Source organism: Adelges cooleyi, unplaced genomic scaffold, assembly GCF_023614345.1.
Source record: "Adelges cooleyi isolate 19-005CV unplaced genomic scaffold, UGA_ACOO_1.1 ACOO_flye_CR_arks_rails_tigmint_CR_PRNA_1, whole genome shotgun sequence".
Classification (NCBI taxonomy): Eukaryota; Metazoa; Arthropoda; class Insecta; order Hemiptera; family Adelgidae; genus Adelges; species Adelges cooleyi.
Window position 1 is genome coordinate 6,087,640 of NW_026095751.1, and position 24,114 is coordinate 6,111,753.

Below are 24,114 nucleotides of genomic sequence, written 5' to 3' on the forward strand. Positions count from 1 at the left end.
AGGTGATAGCATAATATTTACAACAATATGATAAATTCCCCTATTTTCGTTACAGCCCAAATAGTTTTTGTAATCAGTTAGCACACAATTCATTTCACCCATTGTGAAATATTCAGCAGGGTTTTCTACGGTAATCAGTCCAATACCGAGAAAAATAATATTTAACGGATTGGTAAAATTTGAAAAATAAGAAAAGGTAACACGAAGTAGGTAAGATTTGTCATAGTATATTAAGAAATATTAAATATTTGTATTTGTTAAAATTGTGATTACAACCAGTTAACAATTTAACATAGTGGACTAACCATTAAAAAATACTTTAGTATTATACAGAAAAAATAAACAACGAGTAAACACTTAATGTATTTTAAATAAAACATTCTTTCAATATGTTATATTTTGTCTGCCTCTCTTATGTAATATCAAAGGGTCGAGGAGGTTTTCAGCGGTTAGGAAATTCAAGTTTTGCCTCTAAAACTCGTGACTAGACATTTGTTTTTCGGTGCTTAAGTTAAGTTTATTTTAGGAACATGACGCCATCCAGCATAGAAAGTTCTCGGTGGATATCAAGAGTATGAAATGTGATCCAATGCATAAAAAAAGTTTTAATTCGTTCTACCGCAGATGCTATATAAATATACTTAAAAAACCTCTTTATAATTTAATGTCTTATTAATTGTTAATTAAAAATTAACGCAATTATGCACTTTGCGCATAGTATTTATTTTGTATTTTATTATGTTTCCTTAAAGCAACAGAAAGTTTATATAGTTCTGTTTTTTAAGACGTGTTATTTCATTTCAACGACAACATTATTAAATATTGCAAAATAAATAACATATTGTGATAAATCTGAGATGTTTCCAATTTCATATTCACTTGACTCTTCTTTAACATCTTTCAAAGGGAAAGTTCAAGTGTCATCATATCCTCAGATAAGTTAGATTTTATAATATTTATCTTATTCTGTTACTATTATTTATTGACAACTAAAAAAGACATAAATTCGACAGCTACAATAGTTAAATATCGTAAAATATTATATTAGATGATACGCATAGCTTTAGTTGTTTATTTCGTTACTTAAAATAATGTCGATTAAGTGTAAAAATAACTTTTTAAATTTAATAATTTATTTATAAAGTTTTCTTAATCAAATAAAAATAAAAGCCGTCGGTTTTATCGTTAAAAAAATAATGATAATTTCAAAGTTTTATTCAGATGTTGAGACGCATAAAATGAAATTAATCTCAATAGAAGGTTGCCTAAGGCAAGAAGAAGTTGGGCGTGGGAGCAAACGCACTTGTGATAGAAGAAAAAGGTATATGTCCGGAAACTGTTAAGGTACCATTTATTTAACCATAGGAAAACAAAGTTATGACCGAATAAATTATACACGACCTTGAATTTATTAATTCAAACAAATTTTGTCGAATCATTTTTTTTTAAATTTAACCCCAAAATAATAATATTATTATTTGTTGACAGTTTAAAAAAATACATTCACTATTAAATGTATATTTGGGTCCAACCCACTCGTTATAGCGTAACAGGACAATATTCAGTTTTAAAAGCATTGACATAGACAAAATAAACATTTCCTATCATTTGACATTTTTAGAAATTTACCTCACACAGCGATTAATAAATGTAAGTAAAAAACTTATACTGGATTGCACAAAAAACATTATTGGTTTTATAACCGGGTTTGAGCTAATCAATAATGTCCATTGATGGTTTAAGATCTATGGAATCAATTAAGTTTTGTGCAACCCAACACACACATTTTTTCGTTAAGGTTTGTTTCCGAATATATCATGAATACTTATTTGTTTTTTTTTTGTGCTTTCAATAATAATTCAAGTATACTTCTCAAAATTTATAATATTTAGAAAATATTTGATTTCCTGCCAAAGTACGGATTTTCAATTGATTTCCAAAAAGTAAATAGTTAACACTTACACATAACTTTACCCAAATGTAATATGAACTCGTGCGGTATGTTACTTCACAAAAAGCCGGGAAATTATATTATGTGCCTAATTAAATAGTCACAGGACTCGCGTCATGTTTACTCCGAGACACAAGAGCACTCGTTCAAATGTGTTTCTATTATTTTTGCCTCTCGTTGTATAGAATCGTTATAAAAAACGGTTAGGCCACACACGCACGTCTTGCGCGTGTGGGAAATAACATTATTTTACCATCTTCGGTTGTTTTTATAGCTAAAGACGAGGCACATAAACTCATTGGCGGGGTATGCGTGGCCAAATATCACGCAGCGGGATTTGCATAAAACGACACCTTCTGATCTAACATGTACGCAGTATGATCTTATATCTATTTCTCAGTATGTCTTCGTCCTTTAAATGACTTCCAAAACAATATGGCTATTCTGTATTACAATACAGGTGAGTCGGTGAACGATAGTCGTGTCCGCCATAAGGAAAGAGCCGAAACCGTAGCTGACCACACGATAACGTGTAGTAATTTACAAAGACTGACATAATTCCTGGGGTCCATTGCCCTGTCATAAGGATAATATACCATGATCCTACCTGCCACTGAGGCTACTACCGAGAGGCCGGTTCTATAGCCGTGACCCTCGCCGTTGACCCGAACAACCGTCCATTTTATTATGATAATACATTTGTCAAAGTATGAAAAATTCAAAATACTATTTTCGCATGAGTACGGCAATAAATTATGTTTTTTTTTTTTTGCTGGTATAGGTATATTTTTTATGCTGCATTGCGTTATGCGAATTGAGTGCACGAATATATATGCTTTCAAACACACTAATAACGCACTCTTGATAGTATATGTAGTACAATATTGTTAGCATAATTTTTTGGTTTTAGGAACAAAAACCGCTCTAAACGTGTTTTATAATAAAAAAAATGTATATATATTATTGGTGCTATTGCCATTTGTCAGCAGACAACATGTTTAACAGGCCAGTAAAGGTGTCACTGTAATATTGAGGTTAAAGAGAGGAACCATGCAAAAATAAAAAAAGTGGATAACTTAACTAAAGTGCATAATTACTATGCTACAAAACGCCGGTAAATGTACAAAATAAATGTCTATAATTTGACTAAATTCAACTTTTTTTTGTCCCTTAACGCTTTTCTGCCCGTTAAAATTCCCTTTCCTCTTTTCATAAAATATCTGCAATCATCTATTCGATCTCGCCTATTGTTTGCTGTTGGCGCAACTTACAGGTAACAACTTAGTCCATCTCAAGCCTCATTTTAGCTCTTTTCGCTAGTTTAGATTTCAAATACCATACTGCATCGACGGCCTTACTAAAAACAGTGTTGTTTTTCAATCAAATAAGAAATACTACAAGAACACAATATTGTTATTCAACGACAAAAACTTAATATATATATATTCGGTATTTATTCGGTCGTAGAACATTTTAATATAGTGAAGTCAACACACGGAAGTCGACGAGATTATATATAAATAATAATGTTGTTTGTAATGCGCATACATATAAAAACCAGATAGTGTTATTATATTATGTCGAGTAGTTCGCTTTACATTTTGTGTGAATTTGATGTAATATTTTTTTTGCCGCGTGGAAAAATTACCATGATGCATTCGAATAATATCATACAACTTTTTACCAAGTATGCATAGCAATCGTCTTGAGATTAGAATGCCGCGTTTAATAAAACGGCCAACGAAGTAACGACATCACGTACCATAATGCGTTCGTCGTTATATGCACCAGAGAATACGGGACCAACAATGTTTTCCCCGTTGGTTTTTAAACAGCGCGTGATAGTTATACGAAATGAATATATACTTTGGACGAAGAACAGTTTTATTAAAAACAAAGTAAAATAAATCAATTCCTTTACCGACGTTTCGGTGATCACAGTAAGGATTTGGCGACTATAAATTTAAAACCATCATAAATAGTTCAACTTTTGATAATTGCATGGGCTGGGCGATTTATATTTTAAAATCGAAACGGTTATATAAAACATTCAACTCAAATAGGGGCCTACGAGTAATTAAACACGAATTTCTAAATAAACCAAATAGCAGTTATTTTTTAAAATTTTTAAAAATGTTGTATTTTTTTATATTTTAGTATTACTTACCATACGTCTAATCTTTAACATATAGTTTTACAAATAGTATATGTATGCAATGTTACTTGATTATTTTTTTTTCATTATGACTTAAATTACATAAAAAAGATAAAAAACTAAACTTGCCGCCATTTAACATTTCATGGACGATATCATATTATATTCACAAAGAATCAATAGAGGTTACCAATCAAATATAACAAATCGCCTTCCTGGTAGTCTTACAAAATACGTCCACTCAGACAAGTAAACAAATATTTATCAGCATTCAGCTAAAATTAAAAGAAGTAAAAGTATGTTCTCGATATACTAATTATATTACATTACATTTTAATTTATAAATAGTTTTATAGCGTAATCAGTATAAGAATATATTATATTAGATTATAAAAAGTAGGATATTTATCATCTGACCAATATTTATACTGTAATGATAATCAAACTTGATTGATAACTAAGCGTTACAAAAAATATTTTCAAATTTCGATAAAAATTGAATATGTCCGTCTGTCTTCCATTTTCCTTTTCAATAAGCACGATCACTGGGAAAGCTGTAGCAGAAATATAAAATATATTTTGCTCGACGCTTATTTTCGAATAATTAAAAACTGCATTCGACTATTTAATATATGAAGAGCTAGCCGGGTCGTATATTAAAATAGATGGATTATGAGAAACATTGATGGATAGATTTGTATACAATATGCAAACCTCATCTCCTCAAACATTTCACAGTTATAAAACGCCGTATATCAAGATAATACTAATAGTACTGTCATAAAAAAATATCCCTCTCGTATCTACGCAATGAAGCCAAAATGCGATTAATCTGAACGAATACTTATGTCGCCGTCGATAAAAATGATAAAACAATTTTTTTTTCACTGTCGTCAATAATAATTTAAATTATTCGCATTAAGATGTATCACGGGGCACTGAGCAAGTAAAATGAAGTGTCGGAGAGTCGATTTTTATACATAAAAATAAACATTATCGGTTTCAACTTTTGAAAAAAAATATCAACGTCAAAAGTTGCACATTTAATAAAAATACAGCCATTTTTCAGAGCTAAACACAATATATGCAATTTATCATTGTCCGCAGGCATTTATTCAAATGACACTAGATATAGTAAAGAATAGAAACTGGAAACTGAACTTCTTTTATTTCAGTTTTATCAACAACAAAAAAACCGGCAGCAATCAACAATACCATGTTTTTCTCTCATAATAAATGTTTAAAATTTGTTTTAAATAATAATAACGTGTATGTCATGAGTTGAGTAACTACCCATCAACCATATCATGTACATGATAATAAATTACTGTTCAGTTTTTTAATAATAAAATAATCATTTTAAAAACAAAAAAATTGTTTTAATTAAATTATATATTTTGCTATTTTGTTATAACTATAATCAATGAGTTGCACAAACCATTTCACGTTTTAAAAAAATTATAGATTTAGAATTAATTGTATACTCTAAACTATCACTGTGAATAAAATTGTCTTTAATAGTATTGAAGTAACTAATTTGTTTTTGCTAATAACTAGATTTAGTTTTTATAATAACATTCAACATTAATAAACTAATAAATTGACTTAATACCATGAACATATTATTTCTTAAAAATTGTTTTCATATGAAATGTTTTATAATTGTCGTTATTAAAACAATCTAACTAAATGCAGTTACTTTTATGTTGAAGTAGTTACATTTGTAATATTGTTGATGCTCGTAGTATTTAAACAGATTGATTATAGAATAATACATTATATATTATAGCGGTTATAATATATAATATTAAAGGCATAAGTGTTGTTTGTACTCACGTGTATGATGTAGTTGTAAAAAAAATCTGAAACAATCTGAAAAAAAAAATATCCACGTTAATTATAAAATAACTTTAATGGTCTATAAAATGTAAAACATATTTGGTATAATAAAAATATCGCCGTAGTGTGATTCATGTTTAAAACAAAAAATGTGTTCCCACAATTACATGACGTATAAAAAAATTGTATGTCGCGGTATAACACCAAAGGTAGCTCATACTATAACTTATTTTCATTTTTAGTCGAGGTTTTATTAAATAATAAATATGTTGGCGGCACAAACGACTGCGAATTCTAAGTATTAAAGCATTAAAACGAATTTAAAGTTTATTTTACTTACTGCTGGCACACCAGCCTTGCCCATGAAAGACTATATCGAAGGGATAAGGATTAAAAAAAGTTAGAAAATAAATGTGCACAGCGTTAACGTTAAATTAAAGAACTTGGTCAGACGTGAATTGAATAGTCGGTTGACTACTTTGAACACCGCAGTTTTCGACGTTACAATTTACATGGAGTACAGTTTCTGCAAAATTTTGGTGATACTCAGAACGATGTTGGTATAGTGTGTGTAATAATTACTACATTTTTAAGCAAAGCTTTACTTTGCGTTGCATTTAATTGTATACGATCATTAAACATTTCTGCCGTTCAGTTTATTAAGAGTGACATATGTGCTTGTAACTTTGATATTTTTTAATATAGGTAGAAATTGATGTCGTATGAATGTAATCATAAATTATATCAAATATTCATTATACACCGGAGGTACGTATACACACTAAGTTAAGAAATGGTATCTACATTATAATAATGTTTAACTTTAAATGGTTAGCCAGAGTCGTTCTGAAATGCTGATGCTATCATATTTAAAAGTAAATAGTTAATATGATATTTTTGGAGGTAGGGTTAAAAGTAATTTGAAATTGTTTTAAAGAAAGAAATGTGGATTGATAGAATATTACAATTTAGTATTGTAAATTTTTTATAAAAACAATTGAATTTCAAAGTGTTGCAGAGTTAAAACTTAAATTGTAAAGTTAGTTAAGTTTTTTGGGACTTATTATTAATTCTTAAAATATTAGTTAAATTTAAAAAATGCGCAAAATGAGAAAAAATTAATGTAAAAATCACTTATATAACTTTGTACTTATACGATCAACGATGAATATTTATTAACGAAAACATATTAGCATGGAACATGCTTTAGTCTTGACTGACCCCCCAGCCTTTCGGGAAACAACACTAAATTGCGATATTAATAAGTAGCGCGCCTACTTGAAACGTATAATAACATATAAGATGCCATCGAAATAATAACGAGCCGGCGTGGTCATGCAAACGTTTATCCCGAGCATATAATTAAGACTATACTATCATCATAATTCCCAAGGAGATTATAGATCAGAAATAATCACTATCCTGGAGTCAGCAGGCTAAAGCATGTTTCATATTGTTTGATAATTTTAGCCGTTAGACTTTAAGTAGACTGTAACTTTCTTAAGTTTTTTATTCTATTCATTATAAAACTAAATTTATTTATCGTTATTTTTTATTATCCAATAAAATTTGCTCGACGCCGTTTGAATTCAAAGTAAGTATGTACGTATGTTGTCATAATATATGATTTTGCATATCATAGTTGAATCGCCTATATCCGCCGATGCGGAATTGGCGTTTTGGAGCCGCGGATAAGGTAACACGCAGCCGTAAAATAAGCGTCAAAGAGAATAAAATATTATATTATATCATGATATTATAGATCGCGGAATATACTTTAAGACACCGAGGTACTTATCCGTTGAATTAGGGCATAAAAAAAAATATTTTATATATATATATATATATATATATATCACATGATTAATTATTTCTTTGGCTGGCACGTGTATAGTTGCGGTAAGGAGATTCTGCAGGCGGCAGCGGCAGAAGCGGCGCATTATAATTTATAAACGAGAGCGCATCAGTGAGCGTGCAAACGAAAAACACCCAGCTTTCTGATTTACATCCCCGGACAACCACTCATAAATCCACAAGGCCGCCTAGCATAACGGTGCTTTACCCAATTTACCGAAATTCCACCTCTCCCGTCAGAAGACTTACCATGTATATGTGTATGCGTTTGTTTGTCTATCTCCCCGGTCCTTTCGGCTCTACGACCGCGTTATTTATAGCGTCAGCATTATTTTTATACCAGTTATATTTTGTTGCTCGAAAAACCAGTGGAATAAATGCACACCGCTTGGAGACCGCGTGCAAGCTTTATATTTCTGGCCGAATTACAAAAACCACGCGAAATGTCCCCCCAATACTTATATATATATATACTAATGTTTGGCCGAATATTATTATTATTATTATAAATTCGAACGCCGAACCCAACGGAATCCTAGTTTCGAGCTTTGCCAAGTGAGTATAATTTAATCAACGCTCTCTTTATGGTTTTATTATTGCTTGATATACACACAACGCGCGTTCGCAGAAATATGTAACACAATATTATAAATTAAACCAAAACCCACATTCGAATAAACTTGATAGTTAAAACTACATTTAATATAATAATAGTGTCCACACGAGGTCCTCGAATAAACGCTATATATATATATATTGTTTTTTTTTGTAAATTCTTATTTTGTTTATTTAACTATAACCAACATTATTGTTGCGAAGTTTAACACCTTAACGTTTATGTCAATTCAATTAATGTATTGTACTAGCATATTATTATTATGATATGTACCGCGATGACTAAAAATTATATTTCAGTCCTATCAGATTCCTAATATGATTTTCTGGTTTGAACTATATTTCCAGCGCTAGAAAATGTAATTTAGAATCGTTTATAGACGTTTAATATCCCTGGCGACACAGATTTATTTTTTGTAATTTTCGTTCAGTTTGTCGGGTTAAACATTTTGATGAACGGGAACACATTTAGCGCCAACACCAAATATCCTGGGATTACATATTATATTTTAAAAACGGAAAACCAACTTTGGCTGATATTAAATAAGATTTTCGGAGAAAAATCTCGTTTATACGTTTCCGCAATCGCAACGAATAAATAATACTGTACACTTGAAGTTACAAATGCGCAGGGAAATCAAAATACATAGCACCCTGTGAGCTGTATATTTATTGCAGGTGGCGTAGTTGTGGATTATTTTGGTAAGTAATTATGAATAGCAATTAATAAGTACCAGATATTATTTTTGTTATTCTATATTTGAAAAAAAAAATATTGAAATCATTTAGACTGAAGTAAAAATAGTATATACGCAGAGATTTCCATAGATTACTTACGTTGTTGTAAGTTTAAATTGTATGTAATTCAAAGAAATACTGAATACCACTAAAAAAGAAAAGGAAAACGTCCAATTGTCAGGTACTTTAGATACCTTACTCCTGCCACTTCAGTACCACCTGGTAAGAGGGATGGAAAAGGAGGTTTTATATTTTCTTGTTAACAGGATCGAGTTTTGCTAATTATCGCCTTTCAAGGCGTTGGGCCACATTAAAACAATAATTGTGTTCAACGACAGGACGATTTGGCGATGGTATTTGCACGAAGAAAAGGCAAACTTTATAATTATGTTTTAGACCATTGTAAGACAATAGTTTTTTTTTCAAACAAAAAGTTTTCCGGGCATTTTGTTGCTTTGTGTTATCTAGAATTTCGAATTACACTTTCGAAAATTAATTAAAAATAATTAAAAAATGATTCAACAAAATATGTCTTAAGATTTAGCAACAGTTATTTTATGCATTTTTGATACTATAATAAACGTATACTTTTCGCGATTAATCTAAATAATAAATACATAGGAATATTATTTACATTTTATTTAAATAGTAAAACGAAAAAAAACCTATAACACATTTATATTGTCAAGGTCTTAACAAAAAAAAAAAATAGATATTTAATGTAAGTATGTTTTATAGTGATGCGAAAAATGTCAAATATGAAATAAAATATTGCATTTTACTTCGTTATTTATATTATTACATAAAGTTCTTCAAAGAATATAAATTAATTCCCTTTTTTTATTATGTTAGGCATTCAGGTAATTACAATTATGTAGTTTTTCTTTTTGAACACATTTGTATTGGTTATTAACTAGTCAACATTTTCAGCAAATTATTCTTATTTTAATAAGTTTTTTTAAAAACATAAACTGCTACTTTTATGTTTTTTAGTTAAAATTAAAATAAAAACAAATATTATTTAGTGTATAATCTGGTCATCTGCACTATTATTGCAGCAATCATGTAATGATATCATCAGTGTCAAATGTACTACTAATAGTATTTACAAAGCATTGAACGACCTAAATTCGCTAAACTACCTTTCTAATATGGTGAGTTCTGCAATTTTTATATAATATATATTCATTAAAAATAACACCTAATTTAATTTTAAATTATTATTTATTAAAAAATTGTCATAACTCGAAGGCAGTGAAGTATTAAATTTGAATTTATTATATAGTCAGAATAAAATCGTAAAATGTTTTAATACTTAAATCTTTTTTTTTTTGCATTCTGAAATTATATTTTATTGTGTGTTTGGTATAAGTACCATAATATTATTGCGAGTACGAAGATATTAAATAAAGTTTACAGACATGGTGTGTTGTCCGGTGTTTATGGCACATAGCTTGGTTAATAAAGACGGTAGAAATAAAATTACTGGTTTGATTAAGGAGATTAAGGAGAACTAATTAAATTCCTCCAAAATTACTAGCAGAAAAAAGTTCGTTTATCTGATATATATAAAAAATTATAAATGTTGAGTAGTTCAACACTATACCGATCATTTTAATGTGTTTCATGTATTTTGTTTAACTCTTCAAATTATTATGTTTTTTTTTTTTTAATTTCTATTTTGTGACTTTTATTGTAGTCTATAAACAACAATAAACAGAATTGAACAGCATTATGATTAGGATATTAAAGCTAGTGAATTTAGTCACGTAAGTAATAGCTTAACGTTTTCGATGTACTAGATTTCTCTAGATAGTATAATACTGTATTTTAAAATAAAAAGTTGTCAATTAATTACATTTATAGGGACTACTCAATAAACGAAATTTTATGTTCAAAATATAATTACTTGAAGTTTGAATTTTAAAATTTGTTTCCGTAATTAACTTTTACGAGCAGCTATGCATTAGGCATTTCAGTTCGAAAATTCTGTTAACTTGGCAATTTATTTCAGGCCTTTGATGCAATAACGGACTTATACCAAAATATATTTGTAACATTATTGATTAACATTAATACTAATTATTCACTAAAATCAACATTTGTGGCTTAGACTGTTAAAGCACTGTAGGCCTCATTTTTTAAGATCAATTTATAAGTCATGAGACATTAGTGTACTTTAATGTGCATAAAGTACATTGCACAAACAGAAACATCAAACGAAGCTTTTACTGAACTCGAACTCGAAAAATATGCATTTTTATACAATATTAACTTTATCTCTTAACAAATATTAAAGTATGTATGCTCTATTATAATATGTAGAGTACTTATTAAATCACCATAAAAATAAAATAGATACTTGTTATTCATAATGGCTATACTCAAAGGCGTAAAAGGTTTTTTTTTTAAATACGATTGCATGACGTATCTAAAGATCTTAAAGAGTCCATACTTATATGGTTAAAATATATATGAGCTTATTTGAAATCTTAAATATCGATCTTCGGCCTATTCTTGAGATTTGTTTTTTGTTTATACGCGTTAAGAAAACTTTAGTGGTCAACATTGTTCTATAACGAAGCGTTGAAAAGTTTGATTTAACGACAACGACATAAAACTTTAGGTTTTTACTGATTTCCCAACAGAATTACATTAGTACAATGTATATTGTAGCAGTTTTTGTTGGTGTGCTAAACACTGATAAATAAGAGCTTTCAAAATTTACAATTTGCTATATTTTCACATAGCACTGCTCGACCGTTTTATGGAGTGGGACGTTAATGTATTTGCATACCTGTTACGGCTTGGAAACTTTTGGATCCGTGATGGGTTCGGTATGTTTAAAATTATACCCTTAAGTTTTATCTTCATCAAACGCCTTCACTGTTTTTTGTGCTGCTTGTACATACACCTTTGTCACAGGTTCATTAAAACAAAACGTTATGTCGTGTAGGTATAAGAACAACCCCGAAATAATCAAAAACATATTAATCAATTAACACATTTTTAAAAGGTTAATGTAATAAAATTCAAACAGTTAAAATATTCCAACTTAAATAATTGTTTCTTTTTCAAAAAAGTGATGATAAAATATATTTTAATTAAATATTTTCTACAACCGACTGTGGTATGCTTAATGTATGCTTGTTGGTATAATGTCTCAAAGTAATGACATTCTTAATCAAACAATGTTTACAGACAGCATCTAACTCAATGAACAATTAACAAACAATATCAGTAGTATAAATTACTTGGCTGCTTGTTTTAATTGAGGAGACTACAACAATGACGATTAATTAATATATTTAAATAAAGGAGTAAAATGTCTAAAATAGAGACATTTGCAGGTTACTCGTTGATCACAATGCAATGCCTTAACATATTTAAACAATCACAGCGGATTTTTTTAAAAAAAAAACATCTATTTTTTTTGTTGTAAATATATACATAAAATAAAATATTCATTTAAAATGTTAAACGTAAGACAGTTAGTCGGTTTCACCAACATTTGTTAAGAATTTAACTTATTGTTAATTATATTTAACAACTAGTTAGTGAAAATTGGGTTTCATCGAGATTTGTTAGCCTTAACACATTGTTAAAACAATTGTTAAATTAATCACCCGAAATCGGCTTGTTAAAAAGTTAATCGGCATGTTAATATGTATTTTAGTACTTTTATATAGTATTTATATTATTATAGTTCAGAAATTGTTTTATAATTTTTGTTGACTGATTATACTAGTAATATGAAATAATACATTACACATTTAATGAGGAACTTCTTTATTTTGAGTATTTAAAGAACAATTGAAAAGTAACTTCGATAACCCTTCATAAGGTAAGCAGAAGATATTTTTTGTAGGTAAATTAGGTAAAAAGGAATGGAACAGACTTATATTATAAGGTCATATATCATATTTTTTTTTATTTTGGTAATTTATATAATATTATTATGTCTTGCCTGTCCTTAGTATAACGATGAAAATAATTCTTATCACTGCCTACTTTTGTTATAGGCCTTTAAAAAAGAAAAAAATTATTTTAATGACCTTGATGACAAACTATTTTTAGAAAAGAATAGACTATCTAAACAATGTGTTAAAATATTTATAAAGTATAAACCGAAACGTAAAAAGAAAGTAAACAAAAATGCCAAATAATAACAAACTGACAAATTAAATAATTCAATCACTTATCAGTTATCACATACCTAATAACCAATGAGAACGTTGGAGTCAAGGTAACCGCTTTGGTAACCCAACTAACTTTTTGTTAACTTAACAAATAGAATTTAACAATAATAAAGTCATGGTGAAACTTATTTCATTTAACCAGATGTTAAATTTAAATGAATTGTTAAGTAAAATTGTGTTAAGAGTGTATTTAACAATAGTTGGTGAAACTAGTCAAGTACCTTTTTATGAAAATTATGCTGCCAAAATAATTTGTTTAGTTATAAATATTTAAAATCAAAGTACTTATAATAATATATTGACTTGTCGTAAGTATTGTTTTTATAAGTATTTTGCTCATTATTAATTTAGTATTATTTATTATTATTTATAAAGAGAAATTTATTACTATGGATATTAGTAAAATATATGAGTGTAATGTAATGTAATATTATTAAATTATCGAAAACGATTATACCGACAAACATATTGGTCGTCGCATTGTCTACGGACAAAAAGCGTAAAAACTCGCTGCATTACTTATTTCACTTTTGAAATATTTCATATTAACGTAAAAAAATGTATCGTTGGTCATACAATATATTACATATAATTTTAGTATTTGATGTTTTGCTTTTTTTTTTTTAAAAAAAAAAGGGGGTTTTACGAATTGTGTGTATAAAATATAGTTATGCGATTGTGTAACGACGCGACGGTTTTTTCGTTCTGAAAAGATATTTCTGAAGCCTTTGTAACCACAACAACAATGGCCTACAATAATTCAGAATTTTTCTCTTTTTTATTTTTTATATTTCCATTGGAACAAAAGCTCGAAAATCCGGAAATAGTTTAATTTTTATGAGTGAATCGTGGTTATATTTTTACAAAAATAAAAAAAACACTGTTGTAGTATAAATATTTTAAAATTCTAGGTAAAATTGATTTATAAGTAATAGTTTAAGCTATTATATTCTTATAATATTGCGTGTAATACAAAATATATTATAACATAACAGAATGTCTATAATAAATTTATATTTAAGATAATCTCGGTACAAAAGTTGCGAGACCAAAATGAAATGCGTTCAACATTAGTTAGCCTTAAAGTAGAGTAATAAGTCACCGTGGTTAATGCAAAACTGAGTGCATAAAATCATATTTTATACTTTCCCAAATATTAACGATGGAAAAACTTTCTAAACGCGCCACATTGAATAAAAAATGATTTTTTTCTGTTTACAATGATATTGTAATTAAAAGAGCGAATCGTTTGTTATATTTCCGAATAGCAATAATTTTTAATTTTGCGAAAAACACTTAATTCGGAATACTACATAATCGGAAGACGGTTTTTTTTATTATCAGAACACAACGGCAAACTTTTCAAACTGATAATACTGGGGAAAAAATTACATTTGCCAAATCCTATTACACTTTTGAGTCATAATTAGTTTTGGTTTCGAATAATAATAATAATAATAATAATAATGAGATGATACTTTTAGGAAAACGCTGAAAGCGATTAATAATATCATTTGTTATCCGAAACTTTAAGGAAAGCAGAAAAAATCACCAATGTATAATATTATTTTAACTGTTGTAGTTGGATTGTTGAACGCCAAGGATAGTGTGCCTGCTCACTTTATCTATTTTTCAGGGAGCTTAAAACCGCGTTTGTGTGTCATTTTGCCACTTTCCATTAAGTCAAAGTAATTTGTATTATATATATATATATATATATATATATATACATGTGTGTGTGCGTGTTGGTCACGAAATATCGTGGGCTGTTGGTGTGTTAACGCGAATCGTTTTGTCGGACGGCCCCGTATCTAATCCAAACAAAGGAGACAGAGCCGACACAGGGATGCACGCAGCCAGAAGCCCTTGGGTCTGGCGATACTGGCCGTGTCCGTTTCGAAGGGAAATGATTTATGACCGTGGCGCGTCATCGCTATTACAGCACCGTGTGAGAGGAGATGAACCACCAAATGTATATTTTGAACCGACTCGCTGTATGATATCATATACACGGTGCAATAATATTATTATATAGTTCACTGTGGCCGCACTGTGCGCGTGATCCGACCAAAGAGTTATGTGGCAGAAAGTCTGGGCATCTCGTAAAACACATTATAAGGAATCGCACACTGGCTAAATACCCGTTTGAAAAATCAGACGCTCCGGAATGGGATTGATAAAGCGGTGTAAGACGCGGTGAAAAAAATGCCAGCAGCCTGAGCGACGGTGGAGTAGTACACGAGTGTAATATAATATATTTCCAGAACTCGTTTAGTCGGATGCTTTTGCCGCAGACCGACGGGCTTTCTTAAGAGATTTCCTTTAGACGCGGCGGCCGTTTCTTTTAACAACGCACCGAGCCAAACGGCAAAGTATAATAATTATCAAACCCGACGACTGTACGGGTTTTTTCATTGAATAAAGACTCCGGCTATGTATTTTTATAATTACATAACAGTCCACGACGAGAAATAGGTATATATAGGGCAACGCGAGAAAAACCGTACTTAAAAAAAAACAAAAAAGAAACCATCCACTAAGACAATATCAAAGCGTGTATATAGGCTGACCGTCGCCATTATCGTTGGGTTCGTTTGCGGTAACTCGAAAAACCGTTATTTTAACCGTGTGTATCGCCATAGAACGGTTGTGCACCGTTTGGAGAAAAACAATAGGCTTTAGGGTCCATCGGCGATTTTCCCGACAACATGGATTCTTGTGTTTAGTATGTGCATTGTTTGCCTGTGGGCTTAGTCCGGGTATATATCGTCCCCGCATATGTACACACATATATTTATATTACACATACACCTTAGGTACAATAATATGCACAAACTCACTAATACTTATTACAACATATACACGGTGATATTAATTTTACTTACACGCACAATATCCGAGGAATATAAACAACCTTGATATTATAATGATATTATGTGTGTGTGTGTGTGTGCAAATAAATATAAACTTACAATAACAAAGTCTAGTGGTAGTTTGCGAATTGCTTATACTCTCTCTCGCTCTATATATTATATACATATATATACACGAGTACTTGTAAATACTATAATATAACAATAGCGTACGACGTCAGAATATGCAAACGGTAAAGGTTCTAAAAGTATTTTTCTACCTATAACAATCGTTTAGCCGTCGTTGCATGCTAACATTAGGTACTAGTGCGGAATAAGGAAAAACATTTTTAAATTTTCGATAGTACTGGATATAGTAAAATTAAATTTAAAAGTTGGCCGAGATTAAGTTAATTTTAATTGAAACTGAAGAAAAAAAAAATTATTATGTTTTTTACCATACCAATAAAAAGCATTCATTTATACATTTAGCTTTTTAAAGATTGACGTGAAATTATTAATATGAGCATCTACATTTCTTATTGTAAATACAGGAGGACGAGTCTCTTTTATTCTCTCTCTCTCTCTCTCTCTTCATATTTTCATATTTACTCGACCCCTATATGATTTATCTATAGCATCATCTCAATATTATCCTTCATCTTCAGTTTCACTTCAGTTAATAAGTTTTGTCTAATCTACGAGTATTTAAAACCTATGCGACCACTACCACTTATAACTTTTGGGCATTTTCCGTGCATTAAATTAAAAAAATAAAGTGTAACTGATTAAAACAATAATAATAGCTATTACAACCCTAATATTTTCTAGCCGCCGAAAAGCCTAATTAGGTAATTGTTGTATTAAACTTAATGACTTGACCGTCTGTATTTATTAGCTTAGTTAATAATTGCTAAAGCTAAAAATATTTTAAATTATATTCGTCAACTAAATCGTAATCTCATGTCTAAAGCTATAAAACGCAAGTTGCAAGTTTAATGAACTATGTAGCAATTTTTTTTCTCTTGTAATCGTTTTAAAAACTTTTTTTTCGCTATATAAAATTACAAAATATATAAATAGCCAACTTTTAAGTGAAGTATATATTTTCGGGACGTGATTCGGAATAATATCAACGCACTAGCGACGATAGCCGTGGGTTCACCAATGTCATGGAGATCCCTTATAATCGGTATGAAAGAAAAATACTATTTTGTCAACGTCAAATATGACATTATCAATTTTTATCATACACGGTTGCGTTCTAACATAAAGTAATAAACGGTTTTCAGGGATAGGATTTAGAAACCAACGCTAAATCATTTTATGAAATTCGGTGAGTATATCAAGAGTACTTACCAATATATTATGTAGCTCCGGTGGTGTTATTAAATCTGTCGACTGTAAACATTATTTACATCTTAAAAAAATACCCCAAATCGTCTTGAATTTAGTTTCAAAAGCTAGTAAAATGAATTAAAGAAGTTACACTGGCTGGAATATTTTTATTATTTATTTATAAGGCTGGAAAGGTCTAGCTTCTGAGTTTGGGGTTCTAATTTATTAATGATTGTGTTGTACATGATTATTTTAGTTAAGTTGTTTTACGGTAGAGACGGGATGTTTCTACCCTTAGGGATTGTATACAAGTAAGCGTTCAGTGTTGCCTAACCCTATCTCTATGTTGAATATTTTGTCCTCCATATTATAATATTAAATGGGTCTATGTTTGGCTGTCGTAGAGTTTGTACGATAATGGTAAAAATAATTACAATTATAATAATTATTTTCGAAAATTGGGTTATGTTTTAGTGTTGTGAATGGGAAGTCTTCTCCTTCAGAAGATATACCAAAGCTAGAGAGTTCAGAGGGTTTTGATCCATCTGTATAGATTTTATAGTCGATGTATACTGTTTGTATGCTTTCTGAGAATTTATAATTAGTTTATCGTTGGGTTCTATTTCTTTGATGAACCGGATCATAGATGTGTCAACTTTAGGTACGTAATTCAAGGGAGGATGTGTATAATATGTTTCGAATGGTAATAGTTTTTGTATGGTATTGTTAGTGTTCATAAATCATGTTTTTATGCATTGTAGGAGTGGAGTGTTTTTTCCTATTATTTTTTAGGGAGGCAATATTGTTATAATATATTTGTATACAAATTCCAGATTTGCTGACAATACTTGTAAAGACTTGTAGGACTTGTTTTATTTTCACTGGGACGTTCACAGCTGGGGTTTTTTCCTTGGGGCTCTTAATAAATGGATTACGTTGACGGTTAGAACTAGTTTAGAATTAGATTAAGAATAGATTAGGATTAGATTAGTTATGGCTTAAGGTTGGAATAAGAGTATTAGTAGATTAGCACGTTATTCATCGACGCAATCTGTGTTTGAAAAGCTCATAAAGAGTCTTATTTTCTTTTTGTATGGTATATCCGTATTTAAACAGTTCTCTTAAATAAAATACGTATTCCAAAAATACTTTAAAATGGATGTCACGGGGTTTTTTACCTCGTACCGTTTAATGTTGTTTTATTAACAGTGTGGTTAATAAACTAACAACTTGTATGTTTGACAAAAAGCACACAGTCCCGGTACAGCCAACGGCGGTGTACATCAAACTTGCGGGTGTGCAAAATAAATTTAAATAATAATGAAGGGAACAATTATAACTACTTGATAAATATTTGAAACGTGTAGCACGTCGAATTGCCTAATTGCATACCGTTACGGTAGCTTTGAATAAAGTCGTAATAAGGCAATTATTATTTAAGAAGTGTTCCCAGTGTAATTACTCCATTTTATTTGGATAAACTGGCGAATGGAATTCTTAAGGATTTGTCTCTATATGCTAATATATGAAATGTAACTCTTGGAATGTAGAAATTATGAACGACGCTTTGTCGATTCACAACCAATTATAAGTAAACGTATCGCATTGCGTGAAATATATGAAATAACAATATAATTTAATTGAACAATACACATTTTATGAGACTTTGATAATTGTTATGATGGATGAAGCACAAATGGTAATACTTAAGAATCTTAAGTTAGGTTAACCTCGCATTGTTCACAATCTGTGAAAAATCATAATTTAAAAACATTAATTTATCTATGCACGTTTTATATAGTGTGTATCTTTGTTTAAAGTTGAACTTTTAAAATAATATTCGGATATTTTAAATCTTCGAAGTATCTTCATAGTGTCACTGTAAATGATGTAGATACAGTTAACCATTTAACTGTTCAGTTTTCAACAGTAATTTTATTGAATTTTACTATACAATACTTAAGTACAGTTTAATATTTGGTTAAACCACTTTAACTGTAAAATAGGATAATATATCATCACAGAGTAATAAGAAGTATCTTGAACTTATTGGATACTGTACTTTTTTTGAAGAATTATTTTCAAATAAAAATTAGTTATTATTTAATCGTTTTATTGATATACTTTAAATTTTCCAACCAGTAAAATAACAATATACTATGGACAATGAAATATCATTAGAAAAAGAAATTTTAATTTAAATTAAACATACGATTTAACTATTTTGAGTCACCGTTCTTCAAAAATTCGGACAAATGTATTTGTTTTCATTTTTTATAAAATAAAAAAGACCGTTATTAAAAAGTATAAAAAATATAAAATAAAATGTTTGAAGCTTTTTTCTCAGTTTTAGCTTTGAGGCAAAACCGAGGGACGAAGGTTTTGATTTTAAATTATGTTTTTTTTATATTCTATCGTGCAGTTTTTAATTTTAACTTGAAATAACGTTTTTTTTACACATGGCGTACCTACATAAAACTCAATATATAAAAAACATTTGGATATTTAATAATAATTTGTTTTTTCTTGGAAAATCTTTTATAAAACTTTGCAGCATTTACAAAACACTATAATATAATTGGTACATAGAGTATTTGTGTAAGTTCGCATGACGTGTTATGGACTAATAATAAAAACAATTACAATTTATTTAGGCATCTGAATTTTGAAAAATATTGTTTCGTTAATATGGAAAACGCCTGTTTGCAAAAAATACAAATAAGTAATATCACACGTAAACAATGACCTAGTTTACTGACTGAACATTATCTATCATCGAATATTATACAATAACTTTAAACAAATCTCTAACCCGGCTTTTTTTCTCGTGTCGCCGTATCTTACCAAGTTTACGAGCATAGATTATTACGGACAGCGTCTGGGCAATAAAGAACCAAGTGAAAAACTAAAAATGTTTTATTTTTGATAGATGACTATAACGCAAGAATATATATTTATACATAAAACGCATGATAAAAAAAAAACAATAATTCCCACATTTTATTATCACTGTTCTTGTATTATTTTTGATATGGCTATTGCTGATATACATATCATACACATTACTTCAATTACGTTAAAAATGTATTATTTCGCTTTTATACTGTTTTTGTAATAGTATCACTGGGAGACTTAAAACATTACATTGTTGTATTGAACTAATAAAATATTTAACATGTTAACAAGTTAAAAAAATAACTAAAAGACTTATACCAATTTTATATATTTTCGCCTTTAGGATTTATACCAATTTTATGCGTAAAAAAAAAAGTGTACTGTACACACTTGAGCGGAATATTAATTAACATGAAACAGTGTGTATTGTGATACATATGTCTACTTGTTGGAGAAACAAAATTAGATACCGGATAGATTACGGATATATGGTCACTTGAGCCCAATTCGTCAGAACGACCAACGACAATATAGCAATTTAGAATTTCGAAAATCGTTTCCCAGAAATATTCTCAGCCTTCGCACCTAACCCCGGCTTCTCGTGTCCGGTAGTCTGCCGGCTGCTTCCATACCGTCATCGGTTTTATTATTATAACGGTTAGTGTGGTAACCTAACCCCTCGACATTACACAGCTAGCAAAACGGTTACCGGACGACGGCGGCGATGACGGTGTAGCTGTGGGTCAAAGGGGACAGACCGCAATTTGGTCCAAGACAATAGACCCGGGTCGAGCTGCCGGCTAAACTTTTATCTCGATTCAATTATTTTAACAGACCGACGACGTTACCCTTTCCCCCCTCATAATGTAATTTAAAATGATTAGTCGTCTTTTTTTTCTTTTTTTTTCATACCCGCCACCAGCACTATGGCCAACGTTTGGTTAGTTAATTTTTTTTTACATTTATTTTATACGTTACGGTTTCTCCAATACTGTTCTGCGGTCTGGAAACAGAAAATGTAATCGGCTGTAGCATCTCACTGGGTGCGCTCGTTCAATTGACGGGTTAACCACAATTATGTAGACAAAAAAAAGGCAATAATAAGCTATGATGATTATAGTTGCGGAACGGCGTGATGCGAATTCCGATTTAAATAAATTTACCGAATAATAATTTCACTCGATTGAAAACTCGCCGGGGTGACGTTTTCTGTAAAAGAAATGACCGCTTTTCCGGTAAAAAAAATATTTTATTTAATTACGAAATCTTTTTTTTTTTTTTTTCATAACATCATCGAGGTGCGATTTTCGAAAGACATTGCGTAACGTTGCGTTCATTATATTATTGAATTCATAATAATATTGTGATTCACAGCAATTTTTTTTTTGTGGGGAGGGGGGGGGACTCGCGATTAACAAATTAAGAAAAACGTTTATTCTATTTTTTGTCGAGTAATAAAGAGACAAGCACGACTCGCGGTACACAAAAGTATTATTCATCAAGCCAAAACTGTGAAATTATTGAATGAAAATACATTTTTTTTAAAAAAAACCAACGAGATGGAATAGGTGAAATAGAGTATAATTGGATGACCCGACGATAAAGCGAAGGACATAGCTAACACGTTTTACAACAAATAAACGTACACAAGCTTTTGTTTGGAAAAAGTTTTAGTCTCCGCCATTGTGTGATTGTTGGACCCGAGGCACGTGTATTTTACGACTGCGGTCGGAACAACAGGGAACGCATGGAATAAGCATACCAATACCTTTAGGAACTCGTAATCATATTATGATAAAGCGCAAAGGTTTAACTTCATGAATATTTAAACAGTCACGAGAACGATATATTGAATAAGCGGTTTAAACGTTGGATGTGACTAAATTAGTTTTTACAGTGCAAAAGATTTGTACCTAGATATTTAAAACAAACACAAGTTATTTATAATAAAATGTTTTGTGGAACTTGTTTTTTAGAAATAATTATACAACTAATTTATGGAAAATCGATTCGTTAAAAAACCGTTTAACCTTCTGAGATTTGCATCGTGTTTAGAAAATATATTCATAAATGTAATAGTTATTTATTCACGTGTGGAAATATATTTGGTTATGAAATAAACTAAATTTGAAAATATGTAATAAATATTTAGTAAAAACTTGGCAAACATTTAAAATTAAGATAGACGGTTTAATTTGACCCCGTAGTGCGTTGGCTAATCCCATCTAAAAGTATCATACACACACACACACACTATATATATATATATATATATATTATACACATAACACTACTCTTAACTTTAATATCTGTAGTAGTAAGTTAATGATATGCAAATATATTCAGCGCTACCAAGCGCAGAGTATATTATAAGCTTAATAATCAAATTAAACCCAAAAATAATTTAAGTTCGTAAGTTGTATTAAAGTCATTTTAAAAGAATTAAATATTAATCCTACATCATATTATGCACTGCTATTATTATAATATTATATGATAATATTAAAACGGGCATGTTTCCATTATTAATTTAATTAAGATACTTTGTGAAATTGCATAACGCGCCCGTTTGTTTATTTTAATTTAGGTTGTACCATAACGATTCGACGGTACAAGTTCAAAGTAATTATTTTATGATAATATCCTAAAACAAGATAAAAATACAAATTCGTTTGTTAGATGTTACAATTACACGTGCAACCACTGTTCAGTCAGTACTGTTAAAGCGATAAGTTTTTCTGCGGTAAATTTATAAGCGAATGCGAATGTTTGCATCGCTGTCGTTGGTTTATTAAATTGTAGCAAAACTATTAACAGGGTAGGCGTTAGAGTATACGTTTTGAATTACACAGCTAGGTTAATTTAATTTTTCGTGGCATATCGTATTCACGTGTTAGCGCGGGAATAATAATAAATCAAACGTTTTTAATAGAAATACATTATTTATAAGTGGCGTGCGGTAACTCGACCAGAATTATTACAACATGAGGTGGTCGTATGAAATAAAATCGATTGAGAGAAAACCCGTACTTACTTAACGAGTTCAATAACTCCTATCGGCAAATTAGTCATTAAAATTGAATCGGTTCAGTACGTTCACACCGACATCCAAAATAAGAACTAACCGTGGTAGTATATTTTCCTCCAAGGTTGTTTTGGTTATTATTACTATGTGCGTCAACAAGTAATCAAGATAATGAAACTCGCTTTATTAGACTGTAATAAATTTGCGTATATTTCCATTGTGTTTCGTTAGCCAGTAGGTATAAATATAATCATTGGAGAAGTGTGAAAATAAATTGTACCTAATATAAATATGAATTTCACAGCATGACTGGAAATGGAATTATTAAAGGAAACGGTGGATATAAAATGGAAAGTAGTTTTTTTTTGCTATTCTCGTCGAGGTTAGTGGTTTTTTTTTTCATCAGAAGCTATATAAAAACGCACGTGACCGTTATTTGTATCGTGTACATTGCACTACGACGCGAGTTCATCGATTCCAATTTATTAGATAGGTATTAACATTTTCTCGATGAATATTACTTACCGCGTTCATATTATGAAGACCTTGATATACTCGGGCCCACGACCGCAGTACAGTATAATCCATTTCATGCTATAAAACAATAAAATAACTTATTGTGCTTGGATAAGGTCTAATTGTTAACGAACGAG

The 24,114-nt window shown here is 29.9% G+C and overlaps 1 protein-coding gene across 2 annotated transcripts in view; it reads right to left on the reverse strand.

Moving 5' to 3' along the window:
* Window positions 1-24,114, reverse strand: part of LOC126834704 (hemicentin-2-like) — a 156,235-nt gene that overhangs the window by 114,972 nt on the left and 17,149 nt on the right. For both annotated transcript variants that reach the window (XM_050566826.1, XM_050566817.1), the window contains exon 2: window positions 5,943-5,978. The gene's annotated coding sequence lies outside the window, so the exon portion shown is untranslated. The remainder of the gene's footprint in view (window positions 1-5,942; window positions 5,979-24,114) is intronic.